General features: G+C 39.7%; 2 long non-coding RNA genes and 1 pseudogene across 2 annotated transcripts in view; 1 reads left to right on the top strand and 2 right to left on the bottom strand.

The window, feature by feature from the left end:
• LOC126595587 (uncharacterized) overlaps positions 1 to 16,339 on the bottom strand; it is a 32,513-nt gene extending 16,174 nt beyond the window's left edge. Inside the window, exon 1 of the long non-coding RNA XR_007613619.1 lies at positions 16,182 to 16,339. This is a non-coding gene — a long non-coding RNA (uncharacterized LOC126595587). The remainder of the gene's footprint in view (positions 1 to 16,181) is intronic.
• LOC126595579 (uncharacterized) lies at positions 5,536 to 6,706 on the bottom strand. The gene is made up of 2 exons (XR_007613611.1): positions 6,548 to 6,706; positions 5,536 to 6,464 (listed from the first exon to the last, which is right to left on the bottom strand). It is a non-coding gene; the product is annotated as an uncharacterized LOC126595579 (long non-coding RNA).
• LOC126595264 (disease resistance protein RUN1-like) lies at positions 15,219 to 22,316 on the top strand (annotated as a pseudogene).
• The last annotated feature ends 920 nt before the right edge of the window (positions 22,317 to 23,236 follow it).

Raw genomic sequence — 23,236 nt, 5'->3', positions numbered from 1 at the left:
GGCCATAGAAACTTCTTTTCGAACGACTCCACTCAAAGTTGTTTGGGAGCATATGCTCCTATCAACTTTACCCGGGACACACAAAAGAAGTACTTTGATCCTATTAGACGGGGGAGGGTGAAGAAGCTAGGACAGAAGGGTAGAGTTCAAGAGAGCAAAATGCGTTTAGGAACGTGGAATATAGGAACCTTAACGGGAAAATCTATGGAAGTAGTGGAAGTTATGGTGAGGAGAAGGATAAATATTATGTGCCTACAAGAAACTAAGTGGGTTGGTAGTAAGGCAAAGGATCTAGAAAACTCAGGGTTTAAACTTTGGTATTCGGGCACAAATAGAACGAGAAACGGTGTTGGCATCATCGTGGACAAGACCTTGGTACAAGATGTTGTAGATGTCAAGAGGGTAGGAGATAGAATCATGGCAATCAAGATTGTAATAGGACAAGAACTTATCAATGTGATTAGTGCGTACGCACCTCAAGTAGGGTTGGATACGAGTTCGAAGGAGAAATTTTGGGAAGATCTTGGAGACTTGGTGCAAGGAATTGCTCAGACGGAGAAGTTATTTATAGGAGGAGATTTAAATGGACACGTGGGCAGGGAGACAGGCAACTATGGAGGTTTTCATGGTGGCCATGGTTTTGGGGAGAGAAACGAGGATGGGGAAGCTATCTTGGATTTTGCAATGGCATATGATCTCTTCTTAGCCAACACCTTCTTTAAGAAGAGAGAAGAACATGTGATCACCTACAAGAGTGGGTCGTCAAAAACACAAATAGATTTTCTTCTAATGAGGAAAGGGGATCGTATAACTTGTAAGGATTGCAAAGTTATACCAGGAGAGAGCGTGGCTAATCAACATCGCTTGTTGGTGATGGATGTACATATCAAAAGAGTAAGACAAAAGAACAAGACTTGGAAGTGCCCAAGGACTAGATGGTGGAATCTAAAAGAAGAAAAACAAGCCATTTTCAAAGAGAAGGTAATCACCCAATGTGTGTGGGATAGAGAGGGGGAAGCTAGCCAAATGTGGGATTCCATGGCTAGTTGTATCCGAAAAGTAGCAAAAGAGGTATTAGGAGAGTCCAAGGGCTTTGCCCCACACCAAAAGGAATCTTGGTGGTGGAATGAGGAGGTACAAACAAAGGTGAAGGCTAAGAAGGAATGTTGTAAAGCCTTATACAAGGAGAGGACTGATGAAAATGGTGAAAGGTATAGAAAAGCGAAGCAAGAGGCGAAGAAAGCTGTCAGAGAAGCTAAGTTAGCGGCTTACGACGATATGTATAAACGACTAGATACCAAAGAAGGAGAGTTGGATATCTATAAACTATCTAGAGCAAGGGAAAAGAAGACAAGGGACCTAAACCAAGTGAGGTGCATCAAGGATGAGGATGGAAATGTTCTTGCTACAGAGAACGCGGTTAAAGACAGATGGAGAGGTTATTTTCATAATCTTTTCAATGAAGGACATGAAATGAGTGCTTCTTTAGGGGAGTTGAGTAACTCAGAAGAGTGTAGAAACTACTCTTTTTATCGTCGAATCCGGAAGGAAGAAGTGGTTGTAGCTTTGAAGAAGATGAAGCATAAAAAAGCAATAGGCCCAGACGATATACCAATCGAAGTGTGGAAACTTTTGGGAGAGACAGGTATAACATGGCTCACTGACCTTTTCAATAGGATTTTGAAAACGAAGAAGATGCCAAATGAGTGGCGAATGAGCACTTTGGTGCCTATCTACAAGAATAAGGGCGACGTACAAAATTGCATGAACTATAGGGGTATTAAGCTAATGAGTCATACAATGAAGCTCTGGGAGAGAGTCATTGAGCATAGATTGAGGCAAGAGACACGGGTTTCGGACAACCAATTCGGGTTCATGCCAGGGCGCTCAACCATGGAGGCAATCTATCTCTTACGAAGATTGATGGAAAGATATAGAGATGGGAAAAAGGATTTACACATGGTCTTTATAGATTTGGAAAAAGCGTATGATAGGGTCCCAAGAGACATTCTTTGGAGGATTTTAGAGAAGAAAGGAGTACGAGTAGCATATATCCAAGCTATAAAGGATATGTATGAAGGAGCAAAGACTGCCGTAAGAACTCATGAAGGACAAACCGAAAGCTTTCCCATAACTGTAGGATTACATCAAGGCTCATCCTTAAGTCCTTACCTTTTTGCGTTGGTAATGGATGAGTTAACACGACATATTCAAGATGATATTCCTTGGTGTATGCTTTTCGCAGACGATATAGTGTTGATAGATGAAACTCAGGAAGGGGTAAATGCAAAGCTTAACCTTTGGAGAGAAGTGTTGGAATCTAAAGGTCTTCGCCTAAGCCGATCAAAGACAGAATATATGGAGTGCAAGTTCAGTGCAAATGGAGGCCAAAACGAGTTAGGGGTGAGGATCGGAGATCAAGAAATACCAAAGAGCGACCGTTTTCGTTACCTAGGATCTATCTTGCAAAAGAACGGAGAATTAGATGGAGATCTCAACCATAGAATACAAGCTGGATGGATGAAGTGGAAGAGTGCATCCGGCGTGTTGTGTGACCGCCGTATGCCACTGAAGCTCAAGGGAAAATTTTATAGGACGGCAATAAGGCCGGCGATGCTGTATGGCACAGAATGTTGGGCGGTGAAACATCAACACGTACACAAAATGGGTGTAGCGGAGATGAGGATGCTTCGTTGGATGTGTGGGCACACGAGAAAGGATAAGATTAGGAATGAGGATATCCGGGGTAAAGTAGGAGTAGCCGAAATTGAAGGAAAGATGAGAGAAAATCGGTTACGGTGGTTTGGACATGTGCAAAGAAGGCCTACTGACGTTCCGATTAGAAGATGCGACTATGGGACAGAGGTTCAGGGCCGAAGGGGTAGAGGAAGACCTAGGAAAACTTTGGAAGAGACTCTAAGAAAAGACTTAGAGTACTTAGATCTAACGAAGGACATGACACAGGATCGAGCACAATGGCGTTCTAAGATTTATATAGCCGATCCCACTCAGTGACTTGGATTTTCCAAGTCTCCAACCGAGAAGTTTTCCTCACTCGGGAAATTAAGGGAACACTACCCCAACCTACATGCTCCACTCAGAAAGCTTCAACATACAAGCTTTAACAAAAGAAAATTCAAAGAACTTAGCGAAGAAGGCTTTGGTGTATTTAACACAATACGTTGAAATGAAGGAAAGCTTATTTATTGATATCCCCGATAAGCTACAAATATGTACATATACATGAGTCAAAATAAGCACACAAGAGGGAGCCTTCACAAAGGTTGCTTAGGAGAAGTCTCAGCAGTCGGTAGAGCCCCAGAAAGAGAAGGCACCGGAGGGGGATCATTTGGAGCCTCAGTACTGGACAGAACCCTAGAAGGAGGAGGCATCAGAGGTTGATCATTTGGAGCTTCATTACGCGGTACAGCCCCAGAAGACGAAGGCAATAAATGCCTTTGGAACAAACCCACAAATCTCTGATGATCAAGTAAAACCTGACCATCAGTTTCTTTCATCTGGTCAAGCTTCCTCTTCATGTTTGTAGCATAGTCATGTGCGAGCCGGTGTAACTGTTTATTCTCATGCTTGAGCCCTCTAATCTCCTGTTTGAGACTCATCACTTCAGCCGCCAATGATTCAACTTGGCGGGTTCGAGCAAATAGGCGTTGGGCCATATTAGACACAGAACCTGCACACTGAACACTGAGAGCCAGCGAATCCTTAACAGCTAACTCATCAGACCGTTTGGAAAGTAGTCTGTTATCTTTGGGAGTGAGAAGGTTCCTGGCCACCACCGCAGCGGTCATATCATTCTTCATCACGGAATCCCCAACGGTAAGAGGACCAGTAGGGGAGACGAAGGATGGGCGCCATATGTTGTCTGGAGAAGGCGGGGCTGCCTCTTCAACAAGGTTCAAGTCAAAACGACGGTCGGAGGGGCCAGACATTTTCAAAGGTGTTGAAGAGAGAAGAGGTCGGACAAATCAAGATCTTAGAAGTGCAAGAATGAAGCTTCTACTGGTGGAGATTCAAATGTGCTTTGGAACTTAATGCCAGCCCCTATAAAAATCTGCACTCGACGAAGCTTCAGAAATCGAAGAGGCGCCTGCTCAGAAATCGAAGAGGCGTTTGCTTTCTCAAAAGCTGGGCTGCTTAGAGATCACGAGGGTTGATCTCAGAAATCGAAGAGGCGTTTGCTTTCTCAAAAGTTGGGCTGCTCAAAGACCACGAAGGCCGATCTCAAAAATCGAAGAGGTGCTCGCTTTCTCAAAAGCTGGGCTCCCCAGAGACCACGAGGGCCGATCTCAGAAATCGAAGAGGCACCTACTTTTCCAGCCTTTTCCAGCCTTGTCAGCACCTGTCACACGCACACTCAATTTTGCGGAAATTATGGGCATTCTGTCAAAGACTTCTGGGGAAGTAGAAAACACATGAATCTTACTGTTCAATCACCCACTTCTCACACGCAACAATAGCTCATGGGTACCACAGATAACTTTGCCAAAGTTCTCTGCCAAAGTTGAGCACGTGAAGCTTGCAGCTCCCACTACATCGCTCTGACCAAGAAGGGTAAAAGAATAGCAAAGAAACAGCACTAACAAAGTTTAGACCCATAAATTTTGAAGGTCTAGCTACCATATTATTACCCACAAGGGTAAAGGAACAGTACCACTGCTGGATAATTGGAAAGTCCCTGTGTGTCAACCTCTGTGCTTCGTGGCAAGGTAGACTAGCAAACATGCCCAACCTTTACTCACATTCGAGAAAACACTCCCAATAAGATTGCTTGCTCCAAAATCGAAGAGGCACCGTCCTCCGAATCTCGAGAGCCAGACTCCCAACATGACTACTTTCTTAAAAATCGAAGAGAGGGTAAAGGAACAGTACCATTGCTGGATAATTGGAAAGTCCCTGTGTGTCAACCTCTGTGCTTCGTGGCAAGGTAGACTAGCAAACATGCCAAACCTTTACTCACATTCGAGAAAACACTCCCAACAAGATTGCTTGCTCCAAAATCGAAGAGGCACCGCCCTCCGAATCTCGAGAGCCAGACTCCCAACATGATTACTTTCTCAAAAATCGAAGAGACACTGCTCCCCGAATCTCGAGAGCCAGACCCCCAGCATGATTGCTTTCTCAAAAATCGATGAGGCATCGTTCTCCGAATCAATCGAAGAGGCGCTCGCTTTCTCAAAAGCTGGGCTGCTCAGAGACCACGAGGGCCGATCTCAGAAATCGAAGAGGCACCTACTTTTCTAGCCTTGTCAGCACCTGTCACACGCACACTCAGCTTTGCAGAAATTATGGGCATTCTGTCGAAGACTTCTGGTGAAGTAGAAAGCACATGAATCTTACTGTTCAATCACCCACTTCCCACACGCAACAATAGCTCATGGGTACCACAAATAACTTTGCCAAAGTTCTCTGCCAAAGTTGAGCACGTGAAGCTTGCAGCTCCCACTACATATCTCTGACCAAGAAAGGTAAAAGAATAGCAAAGAAACAGCACTAACAAAAGTTTAGACACATAAATTTTGAAGGTCTAGCTACCATATTATTACCCACAACTGTAAAGGAACAGTACCACTGCTGGATAATTGGAAAGTCCCTGTGTGTCAACCTCTGTGCTTCGTGGCAAGGTAGACTAGCAAACATGCCCAACCTTTACTCACATTCGAGAAAACACTCCCAATAAGATTGCTTGCTCCAAAATCGAAGAGGCACCGTCCTCCGAATCTCGAGAGCCAGACTCCCAACATGACTACTTTCTCAAAATCGAAGAGAGGGTAAAGGAACAGTACCATTGCTGGATAATTGGAAAGTCCCTGTGTGTCAACCTTTGTGCTTCGTGGCAAGGTAGACTAGCAAACATGCCCAACCTTTACTCACATTCGAGACAACACTCCCAACAAGATTGCTTGCTCCAAAATCGAAGAGGCACCGCCCTCCGAATCTCGAGAGCCAGACTCCCAACATGATTACTTCCTCAAAAATCGAAGAGACACTGCTCTCCGAATCTCGAGAGTCATACCCCCAGCATGATTGCTTTCTCAAAAATCGAAGAGGCATCGTTCTCCGAATCTCGAGAGCCAGATACCACAGACCACTTTTTCAAAGTGCTCTGACAGAGTTAAAACATGTGAAATTGGCAGCTCCCACTACCGTGCTATGACCAAGCAGGGTAAAGGAATAGCATTACTACTTGTTGTTAGGGAGACTCCTATATATGTCGACCTCCATCCCCAACGGACAGGCAGACCTGCAAAAATGCTCAACCCTTCATCATATCTGAGAGGGCACTCCCAACGAAGCCTTTCGAAATATTCAGCTTTCTTTCCCCCCGATAATACCTCTGCAAACAAGCTATACTAGAGCAAGAATATCTCATATCATCAGGGTTAAAAGCAAGAGTATCCCATATCATGCTTTTTCCCTGTCTTTTCTTTTGGCCTTGTTTTTACCTGAAGACAAGGAGAAAGAGAGCAATCAGTCAGCACTTGGAATCAAGCTTCCAGCCAGGAACTGACTGCCTGGAACCCCTTACCTGATTACTTACCTGGCATTGCTCTCGAGTACTCATCTTCAACATCTTATGTTTCCAGGGAAGATTCCGCATCTGCTTGAGGAACAGATAGGGCAAGTGCGAAGGATACAAGGAAGCATGTGGAGACAAGCGTAACAGCACACGTGCCGATACATTCATTACTCTGTCAAAAGCAAAAGTATCCCATATCAGCAGGGTGGAACGTACTCTAGATTTGATGGACTTGTTTTGACCCTCAAATTCTTCAGTCGGCCTTATACTCTGGAGGAAACCAGAAAACCCTCCAGCTCAGTTCAAGAATAAGCCTGTGGAAAGTTACTTCTTCAAAAGCAAAAGTATCTCATATCATCTCTTCTCATTTTTCTTCTCTTTATCCTTCATGCTGCTGCAAGATGGGGAGAAGGTGAACAATCAGTCGGAGCTCTGATTGCTTACCTTGTCTGTCACCTCTTTCAGCAGACCCCCGAGCTCGGCGACTTGGGGGACTCCTACTACATGGTTTGTATCGCGCTTGACCAAGCCTGAAACTACAAGTAAGCTTCAAGTGAAATTGATACATTACCTTGTGCATCTCCACCAGTTAAAGATACCACCCCTGGATGGAGGAAGAGTACTTCCAGAGAAGATGCCACATCTACCTATGAGACAGATAAGGCAAGTCAAGACGACACCACACTCTGATACTTAGAAGTTTCGTGATTACGAGATCATTCTCCCATAATATTTCCTAATGTCATTTGTACTAAATCATTCACTTGTACTCACTAAATGAGAGCTTGAACCTATGTACTTGTGTAAACCCTTCACAATTAATGAGAACTCTTCTATTCCGTGGACGTAGCCAATCTGGGTGAACCACGTACATCTTGTGTTTGCTTTCCTATCTCTATCCATTTATATACTTATCCACACTAATGACCGGAGCAATCTAGCGAAGCTCACAAAAAGCGATCGTTTTCGCTACCTAGGATCTATCTTGCAAGAGAACGGAGAATTAGATGGAGATCTCAACCATAGAATACGAGCTGGATGGAAAGAGTGCATCCGGCGTGTTGTGTGACCGTCGTAGGCCACTGAAGCTCAAGGGAAAATTTTATAGGACGGCAATAAGGCTAGCGATGTTGTATGGCACAGAATGTTGGGTGGTAAAGCATCAACACGTACACAAAATGGGTGTAGCGGAGATGAGGATGCTTCGTGGGATGTGTGGGCACACGAGAAAGGATAAGATTGGGAATGAGGATATCCGAAGTAAAGTAGGAGTAGCCGAAATTGTAGGAAATATGAGAGAAAATCGGCTCCGGTGATTTTGAACATGTGCAAAGAAGGCCGACTGACGCTCCGGTTCGAAGATGTGACTACGGGACAGAGGTTCAGGGCCGAAGGGGTAGAGGAAGACCTAGGACAACTTTGGAAGAGACTCTAAGAAAAGACGTAGAGTACTTGGATCTAACGGAGGACATGACACAAAACCGAGCGCAATGGCGTTCTAGGATTCATATAGCCGACCCCACTTAGTGGGAAAAGGCTTTGTTGTTGTTGTTGTTGTATTGCTTCATCGGAATTTGGGTGGTCCAAATTTTGAATTAGAAGAAACCCATTTGATTAATATTTTTGGTGGATTGGCTCTCTGTGTTTTCTCTGTTATTTCTTCCCCAGTCGGAAAGTGGAAGCCCCAACTTTGAGCTCAGAGCTTGAATTTCTCAATCATTCGTTACTCTGCACTCTCATGAGTCACTCTTGGTCCTCTCTCTGAGGAGCACTACATATTCAAAGGGATGCCGGTATGTGATTCCCACTCCATCTCATCTCCCTTTTTTTAATCTTACTGGGTAATTTTCCAGCAATACTCCATTTTATTGCTTTCATCAATTCATTGGCTTTGATGTTGGGCTTAAGTAAATGGGAAATCATTAATTGGCATTCTGTGTTTTTGGATTTGTGAAACGATTTGGCCAATGAAGAGAGTGGTTTTTTGTTTATAGATTACACACATGTGGGCTGATCTATCTTTACTAATAAATTTCCCATCTGTTTCAGGTATAAATTTTTCTCATCTATTTGCAAACAAGTTTCGGTATGTTCTTACTTCTCCTCATGGCAAAATGTTTTGTTTTTAGTAATTGGCAGGCTTAATGTACATGACATTATTTTTGTTTTTGGCATTAAATCACAGTACAAAGGTAAGGCATTTCTATGGTAGACCCACAATTGATATATATGTCTTATCCACGATCATTCACCACAATTCTCTCTAAAAAGCCTTGATTCCACCAATGGCTCTTAATTAATAATTCCTTATCAAATGTACAATTAAATTTCTATTTTATCACCAAGTCCTTTACATGGACAAATTTCTAGATTTCAACACTAATTCTCAAATTTCTTAACCTTACTTGCTTTATGGCTGCATCTAACATTTTATTAGACTGCCTACGTACCCTAAACAGGGATCAAGCCTACGTACCCTAAACAGGGATCAAACCTACGTACCCTAAACAGGGATCAAGCCATTCGTAGTTCATAATTCAATATTTTCCAATTTCCGAACATAATCTCTAATCCACCATATTCATATCAACCGTTACAACCCAGTTCATCTCAATTGGGTACCAATAAAGATTCAGAATATTGAAACTTACATGAAAAATGGCAACGTCGGCTCCTTGGCATTGAGCCGCCGCACCCGCCGCCGCCAGTGGCGGTAGGCCACCCCGAATCGCCAAAAAATTCTACTATTTCTAAAAATTCTCAAAAAATACAAAAATAAAGATCTCAAAGAGTAGAGCAAACTTTATACCTGTGGCCAAATCCAATTTGGCGTGGAAAGGCTCAAATTTGACTCAAACCCGTCGGAAACCCTTGAATTTGGGTGTTATTGATTTGACTCCAAAGCTACTCTGACGCCTCTACCATTATTTGGGATTTGTTCCAGGCTTCAAGAGGAGTCTAATGGTGGTGGTAATTTAATGAAATCATTTCGGATTTGAGTGATTCGAACACAACACCACCGCACCCTACTGTGCGGATTCACCCATTTTCAAGGCCAAAACCCTTGATTTTTGAGGTGTAAGAGGAAGAGGGAAGGTTGTGGGGAGGTTTTCAATTGACTTTTTGGTGGAATTCACCGGAAAAGCCGAATGGGTGGTCGGGGTTCACGGGTCCGTACGACCCGACGCCTTTTCCCCTTCTTCTTTTTCTCTCCTTTCCCTCCTTTTTTTTATCCCATTGGTCCTCCCTTCCCTCCTTTCTCTCATTTCCCTCATTTCTCTTCTTTCCTTTTCATCCCAACCGTCCATCTCATTTTTTTTTCTTATTTTCTTTTCATCTCAGCCACACAAGTGGCACACCACAGATTCCAGAAAATCTGGAATCTTCCCACTAGATGTCAAAATGACTATTTTACCCTCTACTTCTATCGTTAATATCTTCCTCGTTATAACTCTATTTCACGAACTGTTCACGCTTACGGGTTCATGAGATCGAGCTCTATCCAAAAATATAAATTGTGACCTCAAAAGGTCTACGGTTTTTAAATAATTAATTTCCAAATTTCAACTTCATAACTAGTTTAATATAGAATTTAAATGAATTAATATAATTTCTCGAAGAATAACATAAAATCTCTATAATACAACCTGTAAATTATCATCATTTCTAGGAACAAAACTTTAAAAGTTCTCGATTAAATTCTTCATAACCATAAATCGATTCATTTTCGATTTTCCTCACCTATTCATAATTATTAATATATAATTCATATATTTAAATTTTCAGGATATTACAATTATTCTCATGGTCTTCGTTTTTATAATTTTTTTTTTTAGTGAAGGTGTAATTGTTGTGTAATTATCTTTTTTTCTTGATTCGATTGGTTTTATTTTTGTGATTTTAATCAGTGGGATTATTTTGAGTGGAAATGCTCAATCTCTTTGTTTACAAAGGATATCTCTGATTTCGGCTTGGGTATCAGGCCTTCTTAATTATCATCTATTAATCTTTCCATTCATAGTGAAGCTTAATTGTCAACCTGTTTTGAGGTGGCCACGTGAATCATTCTGCATTCGTCTCTGCATTCTCTCCCTTCTTTTAAGAAATTACATTTCCTATCACAACTTCAACCCAAACCATTAAGTAAACAAACATAGTCACGGAGGTAGTTGGTGGTTCAAATACCAATTTCAGGCATCGATACTCCAACTCTGTATCTACAATTTTTGGATTGAATAGGTTATTTTTTATTAGAGTTGATAGTAATGAAAATTTTCTTTAGTTTCATATGTGCTTATCTATCATTCTTACTGGGCAATAATTTCTTTAGTGCCCTACATGTTTTGGCTTATTAGATTGGCCTTCATTCGGTTGCTTATCTGTGATTGTTAATAATTGCTAGCGGACTTTCTGGGTAGCAAATTCTCGAACTGAATTTCTGACTTGCAAAATCCATTGCAAAACTGAAGACATTCCTTCTGTTTTTAACTTTTTTACCTCTCCATTGTTGGTTGTGTCAAAACTCAAAAGTATCAATTTTGTTGATTTACATGCAACAAAAAAAAATAAAAAAATAAAAAAATAAAAAAAATAAAAAATAAAAAATAAAAAATAAAAAAACAAAACAAGGCACTGCCTAAAGATGAGACATCTAACAGACGAGTTTCTGTTTTGAACCTATTGTAGTCCTTTGGTCTTGCAGTTTTTGTTATCAATTCAATTCCTCCATTGCTAATATTACTGTCTCCATTAAGCGTCTTCATTGAATAACAACAACAACAACAACAAAGCCTTTTCCCACTAATTCTCCTAAATTTTTCAGGCTGAAGAGGATGACGAGAATATTAGTGGTGAATTGTATTCCAGTTTAATTAGGGGGAGAACAGGTAAACTTATTCTACGTTTCCTTTCGTTTTTAATTGAGCATTTATTGGTATGTTTCACAAATTTTTGTATTGTTTATGTTTGACTTTGATGATTGTGGCGTTTCAGATAAGGGCCTTTTAACGAAAAGGCCATGGTACTGTTCATTTTAACGAAAAACCGCATTTTTACACTAAAAAGTCAAACCTGATACTATTCATTTTACCCTTTATTTTGTCCTTATCGTTAAAACTCAAAGTTTTCTTTTAGATAATGGTATATCACAAACCTAATAATTTTGTTTGGTTTTTTCTTCCTTTTTCGCTTCTCTTCTTTTGATTTCCCGTTTATATATTTTGTGTTTTCTTATGGCAGTTTTGAACCTTTCCTTTTCTGAATTTGTACGCTGTATGGGTCGTCATTCTTCTTCCTCATTCCAAGTTTTCTCTCTCGCAGTTCTCAGCTTCCGTCGGTCTCCAACCTCGCTTTCTTTGGCTCCCAAAGTGGCTTCTCTCGCTCTCCAACCTCTCACGAATTACAAACAAGGTGCTTTCTTGCTGGAAAAAACCACCGAACCAGTAGAACGTTCCTCCGTTCTTCAATTCCATTCGAATCATTTTTTTACCCAGAAAAGCTAGCGTGTCCTGGTGAGTTTTACAGCTTTCTCAGTGTGGGTGTTTCAATTTGTTTTTGTGATTTTGGATTTGCAAATTTTTGTTTTATGTTCAAATTTCCTTTTTTGATTTTGGGGGGTTTGTTTATCGATTCTCTCAATCATGTCTCAGCTCTTTCTCTCACTTTTGTGGTACATTCCGTTGGATTCCGTTTGCTGCTGCTGATCTGCAGGTAAAGCTTCAATTTCCATATAAAGTTTTCATTTTTCATGATTTCTTGAATTTGGTTTTTAAACAATGGAAATATTGCTAGATTCTTATCATTATGTGCAAATTACTGGTGATTTGGATTGGTGCCTAAGAATAAGTGAATGGCTCGCAGCTTTAATTTCTTTTTTGGTTATTGCTTCATCGGAATTTGGGTGGTCCAAGTTTTGAATTAGAAGAATCCCACTTGATTAATATTTATGGTGGATTGGCTCTCTGTGTTTGCGCTGTTATTTCTTCCCCGGTTGGAAAGTGGAAGCCCCAACTTTGAGCTCAGAACTTGAATTTCTCAATCATTCGTTACTCTGCACTCTCATCAGTCACTCTTGATCCTCTCTGAGGAACTGGGTAATTTTCCAGCTCTATCAAGTAATACTCCATTTAATTGCTTAATTGAGGTTTTTTGTTTCTCTTTTCCTAATAAATTTCCCATCTGTTTCAGGTATAAATTTTTCTCATTTATTAGCAAACAAGTTTCGGTATGTTCTTACTTCTTCTCATGGCAAAATGTTTTGTTTTTAGTAATTGGCAGGCTTGATGTATATGTCATTATTTTTGTTTTTGGCAGCAAATCACAGTACAAAGGTAAGGCAATTATTCTCACGGTCTTCGTTTTTATAATTTATTTTCTTAGTGAAGGTGTAATTATTGTGTAATTATCTTTTTTCTTGATTCGAATTCTTTTATTTCTGTGATTTTAATTGGTGGGAGGTTGTTGCATACCTTACATGCAATAATTATAAAATTGGATGTCTTTTTCTGAGCCTTCTTTCGGCTTGGGTATCAGGCCTTCTTAATTGTCATCTAGTAATCTTTCCATTCATAGTGAAGCTTGATTATCAACCTGTTTTGAGGTGGCCACGTGAACCATTCTGTATTCGTCTCTGCATTCTCTCCTTCCTTTAAGAAATTACATTTCCTTTCACAACTTCAACCCAAACCATTAAGTAACAAACATATTCACGGAGGTAGTTGGTGGTTCAAATACCAATTTCAGGCATTGATACTCCAACTCTGTAACAACTTGTTTTTGGATTGCATAGGTTATTTTTTTTGGAGTTGATAGTAATGAAAAATTTCTTTAGTTTCACATGTGCTTATCTATCATTGTTACTGGGCAATAATTTTTTTAGTGCCCTACATATTTTGGCTTATTAGATTGGCCTTCATTCGGTGCTTATCTGTGATTGTTAATAATTGCTGGGACTTTCTGGGTTGCAAATTCTCGAACTGAATTTCTGACTTGCAAAATCCATTACAAAACTGAAGACATTTCTTCTGTTTTTAACTTGTTACCTCTCCATTGTTGGTTAAGGGATCAATTTTGTTGATTTACTTGAAGTTCACAAGACATGCCACAAAAAAACAAAAAAAGAACAAGGCACTGCCTAAAGATGAGACATCTATCAGACGAGTTTCTGTTTTGAACCTATTGTAGTCATTTGGTCTTGCAGTTTCAGTTATCAATTAAATTCCTTTATTGCTAATATTACTGTCTCCATTAAGCGTCTTCATTGAATATTTCTACTAAATTTTTCAGGCTGAAGAGGATGACGAGAATATTCGTGGTGAATTGTATTCCAGTTTAATTAGGGGGAGAACAGGTAAACTTATTCTACGTTTCCTTTGTTTTTAGTTGAGCATTTATTGATATTTTCCCCAAATTTTTGGATTGTTTATGTTTGACTTTGATGATTGTGGCGTTTCAGAAAGGTATATCCCAAACCTAATAATTTTTTTTGGTTTTTTCTTCCTTTTTCGCTTCTCTTCTTTTGATGTACCGTTTATAAATTCTGCGTTTTCTTATGACAGTTTTGAACCTTTTCTTTTCTGAATTTGTATGCTGTATGGGTCGTCATTTAATCTGCTTAATTATCATCGTGATCAACTAAGATGAGTAAACTGCCGATTTGCCCCCTGAACTATCACCCAACTTTCGATTTGCCCCCTAAACTTTTTAATTGGAAAATTAAGGACTTAAACTAATTTTTTTGGCCAATTTGCCTCCTGCTATTAATTTTTCATTCATTCCATCCAAATTTCTGTTAAATAGAAGCATATGCACAACATGTGTGGGTAGTTCGGTCACTTCATTCTTTAAAATAATTGAAAACCTTAGATTTATAAAATATAAACCTATGCAAATATGTGTGATTCTATAGCTTTTCTATTTGAAGGTCTAGTGAAATGATGCTTTTGTCCACAAATGAGAGTTACGTAGTTTGCACATGATAAAAGTTAACGTTAATTTGGATGAAATTTATGAAAAACTATCGGTAGGGGGGAAATCGGCCAAAAAAATTAGTTTAAGTCCTTAATTTTCTAATTAAAAAGTTCAGGGGGCAAATCGAAAGTTGGGTGATAGTTCAGGGGGCAAATCGGCAGTTTACTCCAACTAAGATATCACTTTTTCATACACTATAGACTTTGAGTTACTGGTTGAATTATAAATCGAGAAGTGGATAATGCCATAAAAAATTTGCTAGGAGTAGGAGGATGTTCTTGGCACACTATAAGAAGTTTTCTTTTTCTTTTTGGCAAGTTCATATTCATGATTCCGTTATCAGTGCATTTACTTTTCCATGATTTCTCATAAATTGGACGTGAATGTGTTTATAGATTTTTATTTTTTTAGCCAGACAAAGGATTTGATTGAGCAACAGGTGCATCAACCATATATTATTACTACAACTGTACGACGCCTCGGCGTTACAAGGTTTTGAAATTACCTCTCTTTTTAGGTTTTTGACAGATTATATGAGATTTTATTGCTGTTAGTTTGATGATGTTCTCGATTCATGACCATATATATATTTTCAACTTCTACCATTTGGTTTTTGTTGACTTTAACTCTGAGTTGTGGTGTTTGTGTTTTCTAAATTTCTTCCAATAGCTTAGTTTTAGTTTGATTTTGTTTGCATATATCTCTTCAGAGCAATTCTTGGAGTTGCATTCCTACCAGCTACGAAAAGGAAAGTTATTGAGAAAATCCGGAGAGAAGGGCCTCCTAAATTATTATGGCCACCATAAGTTGTAAGTCCTTTTTTAGATCATTCAACAGGGAGATGGTAATCTCCATGACAACTGCTCCAAAAGCAATAACTCATTTTCCCCTGGATTGACCAAAATATCAACTCCAAAGCAAGTTTTGTCGGGTGTAATGACATTTGTAGGGCAACAAACATTTAACTAATCAGATTTAATTTAGGGCAATTTTGGATTTGTTTTCATTTGTTTTGATTTGTAATTTTATAAGCAATTTTAAGTGTGTGTGAAAAATAATATTGTTTTTATTCTCTCTCTCTCTCTCTCTCATATGTTTTTGGGAAGTTTGAGTCCTAAGTGTGTTTCTGTTTCTGGGTTTTGAGTGTTTTGTTGTTTTCTAACAGTGGCAATCAGTGGTGTGTATTTTATGCATGATAAAACTTAGTGTAGTACTGCGGTGCTCAGTTTTGGTTAAAAGTAAAAAAGTCTCTTCTTAAGATTTTGGTCGATTTATATCCAACTTAGACCAATCTTCAGCGTATACTATCAAGAAACATGTTATCCATTGACTGAAATCATCTATTTACATTGATAAACATTCAATTACGACATGATTGATATGGATATATAGACCCAATAGCTTTAGCTATATGTTATAGTTTTACACCTAAAAATTCAATATATCAATTTGAAATCTTTCAACCATGTCATTCAACAGATGCCATAAACTGCCATACTTTTATGAACTCTGTAGAAAAGGAATTTATATGCAACATGATCAGAATGACTACATAAACTGCTTAAAAAATATCTTTTCAAATACATAAGGAGAAAGAGTGATGGTTCTCTACGCGTCTTTATTGTTGCCCAAGTTTTTGCTAATTTTGAAAGCTATGAATTGCTAATGGGCTTACCCTTTTTTTTGTGTGGAATTTTCAGAGTTTTGGGTCGTCGGAGGAAGAACTTAGTTGCTTAACATTTTGAGGTATATACTTTGCTTTACTTTTGTTTTAGTTTCTTCAATTAGATACAGTTAATTCACACCAATGCTTTTGTTTCTGTTGGGTTTTTGAGTTTAAACTTTATCCGGAATCATTTGGTGGGTGTTTGGAACTTTGGAATCAGATTTTCAATTGGTTTTGTGAAGTCCTAACTTTTAATTTCATTTGGGTCTGACTTTGAGTTTAAAACTTTATCTGGAATCATTTGGTTGGTGTTTGTAACTTTGGAATTAGATTTTTAATTGGTTTTGTGAAGTCCTAACTTTTATTTTCATTTGGATATGACCTTTTAGCTGTCATTGAAAATAATCGTAAAAGTAAAGTTGTGCATTCCTTAATTGTTAATTCAGTCTTTGGCAAGCCATCATGCATGATGACCAAGTAACCGGTTTTTAGTAAATGTTGATTTTGGAAAATTCTTTGTTTAAATTTCTAGGTTCTGATGAATTCTTCATTTAGAGTTGGTGACCAACAATTGACCCACCACCAATTTTAGATCAAGATTCGAGCATGCCTTAAAACTGTAAGTCATTTTTCCATTTTATTTTGTTGATTTTGTCATCTGGGTTTCTAAGAAAGCTCGCACCTCGGTTCATTTCTGACTAGGGTGTTACCTTTCTATCTGTAATGTTTGGAAGATTTCAGAAAGCTTGCATTCAAGTTTGGTTCTTTGAGTAGGACTTCAGGATTGAAGGCTGAATTATTGTAAGCTGTTTTCTTTTTCTTTTGTTTTTGCAAACGAAATTTGAATTATGTTCAACTATGGTTTATAGTTATTTTGTTGATGTTGTTACACTACTCATGATTACTAATCTTGTACCAATCGTCTTTAATACATTTTGCAAAATGACATTTGTGGAATAATTTCTCAAAACTCATTTGTTATTTGTCCTTTATGCTTCCACAACTTCACAACTTTATAGGCGACCTTGCTATCCCACAGTTGAATCTGATTAATTTGTCAAAAAATTTCCAAGTTATGAAGTTTACGTATTATGGAACTCAGTTATATATATATCATTCCATAACTTAATGCATGTAGATAGAAAAAAATTTACCATCTTTTGTATGTGGATTGTATTGTAAAATCTTTTGTATGTAAAACTTTTTCCAACGTTTTCAATGTAAATAGTATTAATCTTCAATCACACAATCTATTATATATTTCAAAGATAATCTTTCATACAATTTCAAATCCCGTAGCAACACGCGGGTAAAAATTTCTAGTACAAACTAAAGTTGTTTCTCCTATTAAAATATGTCTGTTGAAATGTATTATAAATGAAGATGGGCAGGTTGTTTCTCCTATGAAAATATGTCCGTTGTTTCTCCTATGAATAGCTGTAATCACAGCCAAGAATCATTTGGATGGTCTTTTCTCCTTTCGTTCCTCTTTTCCTCTCTTTCTGTGCACTCTCCGGCCAACATTATGTCGTTTCCTCTCTTTCTTGTTGACTGAAGGAGCTTGACTTGGGTTTAGGTATTTCAGGATCATCCGTTCGACAGCACGAGCACAACTACTGCCATTTTTCAGTCGTGATCTGAACCACTGCAGCGCCATAACGGTGGATACCGCCATGACGACCCATGAAGCCTCCTCTTCATCGTCCTCCAAGTCAAAACTTTGGAATTACGACGTGTTCTTGAGCTTCAGCGGTGTAGACACACGCAATGGTTTCACGGGCCACCTCCACAAGGCATTAATAGACAGGGGATACCAGGCTTATATTGATGAGGACGATCTAAAAAGAGGGGAAGGAATACAAAAAGAACTGTTCCAGGCAATCGAAGAATCGAAGATCTCTATCATTGTCTTCTCAAAGATGTATGCGAATTCGAGTTGGTGTCTTAATGAGCTGATGAAGATCATCGAGTGCAGAGACAAACTGGAGCGCCATGTTTTGCCAATATTCTATCACGTTGATCCTTCACATGTCAGGAACCAGAATGGAGTTTTAGCCCAAGCATTTAAAAAGCACAAAAAGAACATCCATAAAGAAAAAGATGACAAGAAACGTGAAGAAAAACAAGAAAGGGTAAAGCAGTGGAGAAATGCTCTTAGAGAAGCTGCAAATTTGTCTGGCTACCATCTTCAAATCACTGATAATAGGTAATCATTCACGTGCTTTTCAATATCTAAGTTGCATTACTCTAGTTAACATGCCTAATTAATACGCCTTAATCTCTCATATAAAATCTAGAGGAAAATTGTAGTTTTGGTTCCTAAACTAAAATTTCATTATATTTTGTCCTTGAACTTGATAAAATATGGAGCGTTAGTCCTTCGTAACCAATTCCTTTAAGTTTTAGTTAAAAGTGTTTACAACTTTACATGTTAGTTTCACCTATATTATATATACATACACATACATACATACATACATACATACATACATACATATATATATATATATATATATATATATATATATAATTGCAGGCCTACCTCATCCCACCAACACTCGCAGGCTCGCAGCCCACCCCTTCACCTTCAATCGTTGATTCACACCCCGTCAACCTCCCACTTCCAACCCCCCAATCCCTAATCCCCACTCCCCAGCCGACCCCAACTTGTAGCCCACGGACCACAGCCTGCACCCGCATCCCACAAATTTCTTGAATCTTACCTTTCGAGACAGCGTGGATGAATGTCATTGTGAATTCGTTTGCAAGGTGAGGTGTGTTCCAAATTTGGATGAGGAACTTTTCTTTTGTTTTGGCTGTTGGGAAAGTGCTACAATGGTGTGGCTGGGGTTTGGAGAAGGTGAGGCGGAAGGGAGGATGGGAGAGAGTTAACTTTTATAATTTAAAGTATTTTTTTTCTCTTTGTTTCTCTATATTTGTATTTATTTTCTTTTATTTGAATTTTCAAGCAACGTGGCATCTAATAAACAAAAATATGGAGCCCACAAAGACGACGTTATCAAATTAAGAGAAAATCTTACGGTGTTAACATGGAGGGATCAATGTTCCATATTTTGTTAAGTTCAGGGACGAGATTTAATTAATTTTTAGTTTAAGAACCAAAGCTACAGTTCGATCATAGTTCATGGACCATTTCTCCAATTTCTTCTAAAATCTAAACCATAATGAGTTTAATTGATACACCAAACTTTAATATATCAGTGAATGAATTTGTTTCTTTTATTGAAGTTCACAAAATCACATACTAGCTAGTAGCTAGTTAGTGTGTATACACACACACACACACACACACGAAGGAAAGAAAATTGTTTATGTACTAATAGCTCCTACTGAGCTTACTAAGCTTACCAATTCAATTTTCAGTTGCGAAGCATAGCGTATTAGAGAAATTGTTGACAAGATTATTCCAGAATGGCTTCGGAGAGCAAACAAATTACATGTGGCCAATCACCTGGTTGGAATCAATTCTCGCGTTCAAGATATTATCAGTTATCTTTCAAGTGGTGGATCAGATGATGTTCGCATGGTTGGAATATGGGGGATGGGTGGATTGGGTAAAACAACAGCTGCCAAAGCCGTTTATAACCAAATTCATAATAAGTTCCAATTCAAGCCAACATTAGTGAATTTGATCTGGTTGTTTCGCAAAAAAAACTTGTTTGTGACCTCTCGAAACAGACGGAGCCTACGATAACCAGTGTTGATGAAGGTATCAGTCTGATAAAAAGTCATATCCAGCGTAGAAGCGTACTTGTCATTATTGACAATGTAGACAAAGTGGAACAACTAAAAGCAATAGCTGGAAATCGTGATTGGTTTGGCCCAGGAAGTAGAATTATCATAACGACACGAGATGAACGTTTACTAAAGCAAAGGAACATGAAAGTGGACAAGACATATCTGCTTAAGGAAATGAATGAAGAAGAAGCTCTAGAGCTCTTTAGTTGGCATGCCTTTGGAAGTAGTTGGCCTAATGACGGATATCTTGAACTCTCAAAAGAGGTTGTTTCTTACTGTGGTGGTTTGCCACTAGCCCTTGAAGTTTTAGGTTCTTCTATGATTGAACGAACCCCAACACAGTGGAAAAGTCAGTTGGATAAATTGAAAGAAATTCCTGATGAAGGAATAATGAAACTGCTAAGAGTAAGCTTTGAAAGGCTAGATCGTACACAGAAAGATATATTTCTTGACATATCTTGTTTCTTTATTGGATGGGATAAGGACCATGTCGCAAAAATATTAGATGGGTGTAAATTTTATGCAACAGCTGGAATCTGTGATCTCTGTGAACGATGCCTTATAACTGTTGAAGACAACAAATTGAATATGCATGATTTGCTTCGAGAAATGGCCAAAGTAATCATATCTGGAAATTCCCGTCGTCCCCCTGGAGAATGGAGCAGGTTGTGGATCCGTGGAGATGTCCATGGTGTACTAACAAATAAATCTGTAAGTAGATTCCCAATAAAATTTTGTATTAATGCATCGTTACAAGACACAGGACCGAGCACAATGGCGTTCTAAGATTCATATAGCCGATCCCACTCAGTGACTTGGATTTTCCAAGTCTCCAACCGAGAAGTTTTTCTCACTCGGGAAATTAAGGGAACACTACCCCAACCTACATGCTCCACTCAGAAAGCTTCAACAAAAGAAAATTCAAAGAACTTAGCGAAGAAGGTTTTGGTGTATTTAACATAATACGTTGAAATGAAGGAAAACTTATTTATTGATATCCCCGATAAGCTACAAATATGTACATATACATGAGTCAAAATAAACAAACAAGAGAGAGCCTTCACAAGGGTTGCTTAGGAGAAGTCTCAGCAGTCGGTAGAGCCCCAGAAAGAGAAGGCACCGGAGGGGGATCATTCGGAGCCTCAGTACTGGACAGAACCCTAGAAGGAGGAGGCATCAGAGGTTGATCATTTGGAGCTTCATTACGCGGTACAGCCCCAGAAGACGAAGGCAATAAATGCCTTTGGAACAAACCCACAAATCTCTGATGATCAAGTAAAACCTGACCATCAGTTTCCTTCATCTGGTCATGCTTCCTCTTCATGTTTGTAGCATAGTCATGTGCGAGCCGGTGCAACTGTTTATTCTCATGCTTGAGCCCTCTAATCTCCTGTTTGAGACTCATCACCTCAGCCGCCAATGATTCAACTTGGCGGGTTCGAGCAAATAGGCGTTGGGCCATATTAGACACAGAACCTGCACACTGAACACTGAGAGCCAGCGAATCCTTAACAGCTAACTCATCAGACCGTTTGGAAAGTAGTCTGTTATCTTTGGGAGTGAGAAGGTTCCTGGCCACCACCGCAGCAGTCATATCATTCTTCATCACGGAATCCCCAACGGTAAGAGGACCAGTAGGGGAGACGAAGGATGGGCGCCATATGTTGTCTGGAGAAGGCGGGGCTGCCTCTTCAACAAGGTTCAAGTCAAAACGACGGTCGGAGGGGCTAGACATTTTCAAAGGTGTTGAAGAGAGAAGAGGTTGGACAAATCAAGATCTTAGAAGTGCAAGAATGGAGCTTCTACTGGTGGAGATTCAAGTGTGCTTTGGAACTTAATGCCAGCCCCTATAAAAATCTGCACTCGACGGTGCTTCAGAAATCGAAGAGGCGCCTGCTCAGAAATCGAAGAGGCGTTTGCTTTCGCAAAAGCTGGGCTGCTTAGAGACCACGAGGGTTGATCTCAGAAATCGAAGAGGCGTTTGCTTTCTCAAAAGTTAGGCTGCTCAAAGACCACGAAGGCCGATCTCAGAAATCGAAGAGGCGCTCGCTTTCTCAAAAGCTGGGCTCCTCAGAGACCACGAGGGCCGATCTCAGAAATCGAAGAGGCACCTACTTTTCCAGCCTTGTCAGCACCTGTCACACGCACACTCAGCTTTGCGGAAATTATGGGCATTCTGTCGAAGACTTCTGAGGAAGTAGAAAACACATGAATCTTACTGTTCAATCACCCACTTCCCACACGCAACAATAGCTCATGGGTACCACATATAACTTTGCCAAAGTTCTCTGCCAAAATTGAGCACGTAAAGCTTGCAGCTCCCACTACATCGCTCTGACCAAGAAAGGTAAAAGAATAGCAAAGAAACAGCACTAACAAAGTTTAGACCTATAAATTTTGAAGGTCTAGCTACCATATTATTACTCACAAGGGTAAAGGAACAGTACCACTGCTGGATAATTGGAAAGTCCCTGTGTGTCAACCTCTGTGCTTCGTGGCAAGGTAGACTAGCAAACATGCCCAACCTTTACTCACACTCGTGAAAACACTACCAATAAGATTGCTTGCTCCAAAATCGAAGAGGCACCGTCCTCCGAATCTCGAGAGCCAGACTCCCAACATGACTACTTTCTCAAAAATCGAAGAGAGGGTAAAGGAACAGTACCATTGCTGGATAATTGGAAAATCCCTGTGTGTCAACCTCTGTGCTTCGTGGCAAGGTAGACTAGCAAACATGCCCAACCTTTACTCACATTCGAGAAAACACTCCCAACAAGATTGCTTGCTCCAAAATCGAAGAGGCACCGCCCTCCGAATCTCGAGAGCCAGACTCCCAACATGATTACTTTCTCAAAAATCGAAGTGACACTGCTCCCCGAATCTCGAGAGCCAGACCCCCAGCATGATTGCTTTCTTAAAAATCGAAGATGCATCGTTCTCCGAATCAATCGAAGAGACGCTCGCTTTCTCAAAAGCTGGGCTGCTCAGAGACCACGAGGGCCGATCTCAGAAATCGAAGACACCTACTTTTCTAGCCTTGTCAGCACCTGTCACACGCACACTCAGCTTTGCGGAAATTATGGGCATTCTGTCGAAGACTTCTCGAGAGCCAGATACCACAGACCACTTTTTCAAAGTGCTCTGACAGAGTTAAAACATGTGAAGCTGGCAGCTCCCACTACCGTGCTATGACCAAGCAGGGTAAAGGAATAGCATTACTACTTGTTGTTAGGGAGACTCCTATATATGTCGACCTCCATCCCCAACGGACAGGCAGACCTGCAAAAATGCTCAACCCTTCCTTA

Source organism: Malus sylvestris, chromosome 2 (assembly GCF_916048215.2).
Source record: "Malus sylvestris chromosome 2, drMalSylv7.2, whole genome shotgun sequence".
Lineage (NCBI taxonomy): Eukaryota > Viridiplantae > Streptophyta > Magnoliopsida > Rosales > Rosaceae > Malus > Malus sylvestris.
This window is presented reverse-complemented; position numbering and strand designations above follow the sequence as displayed.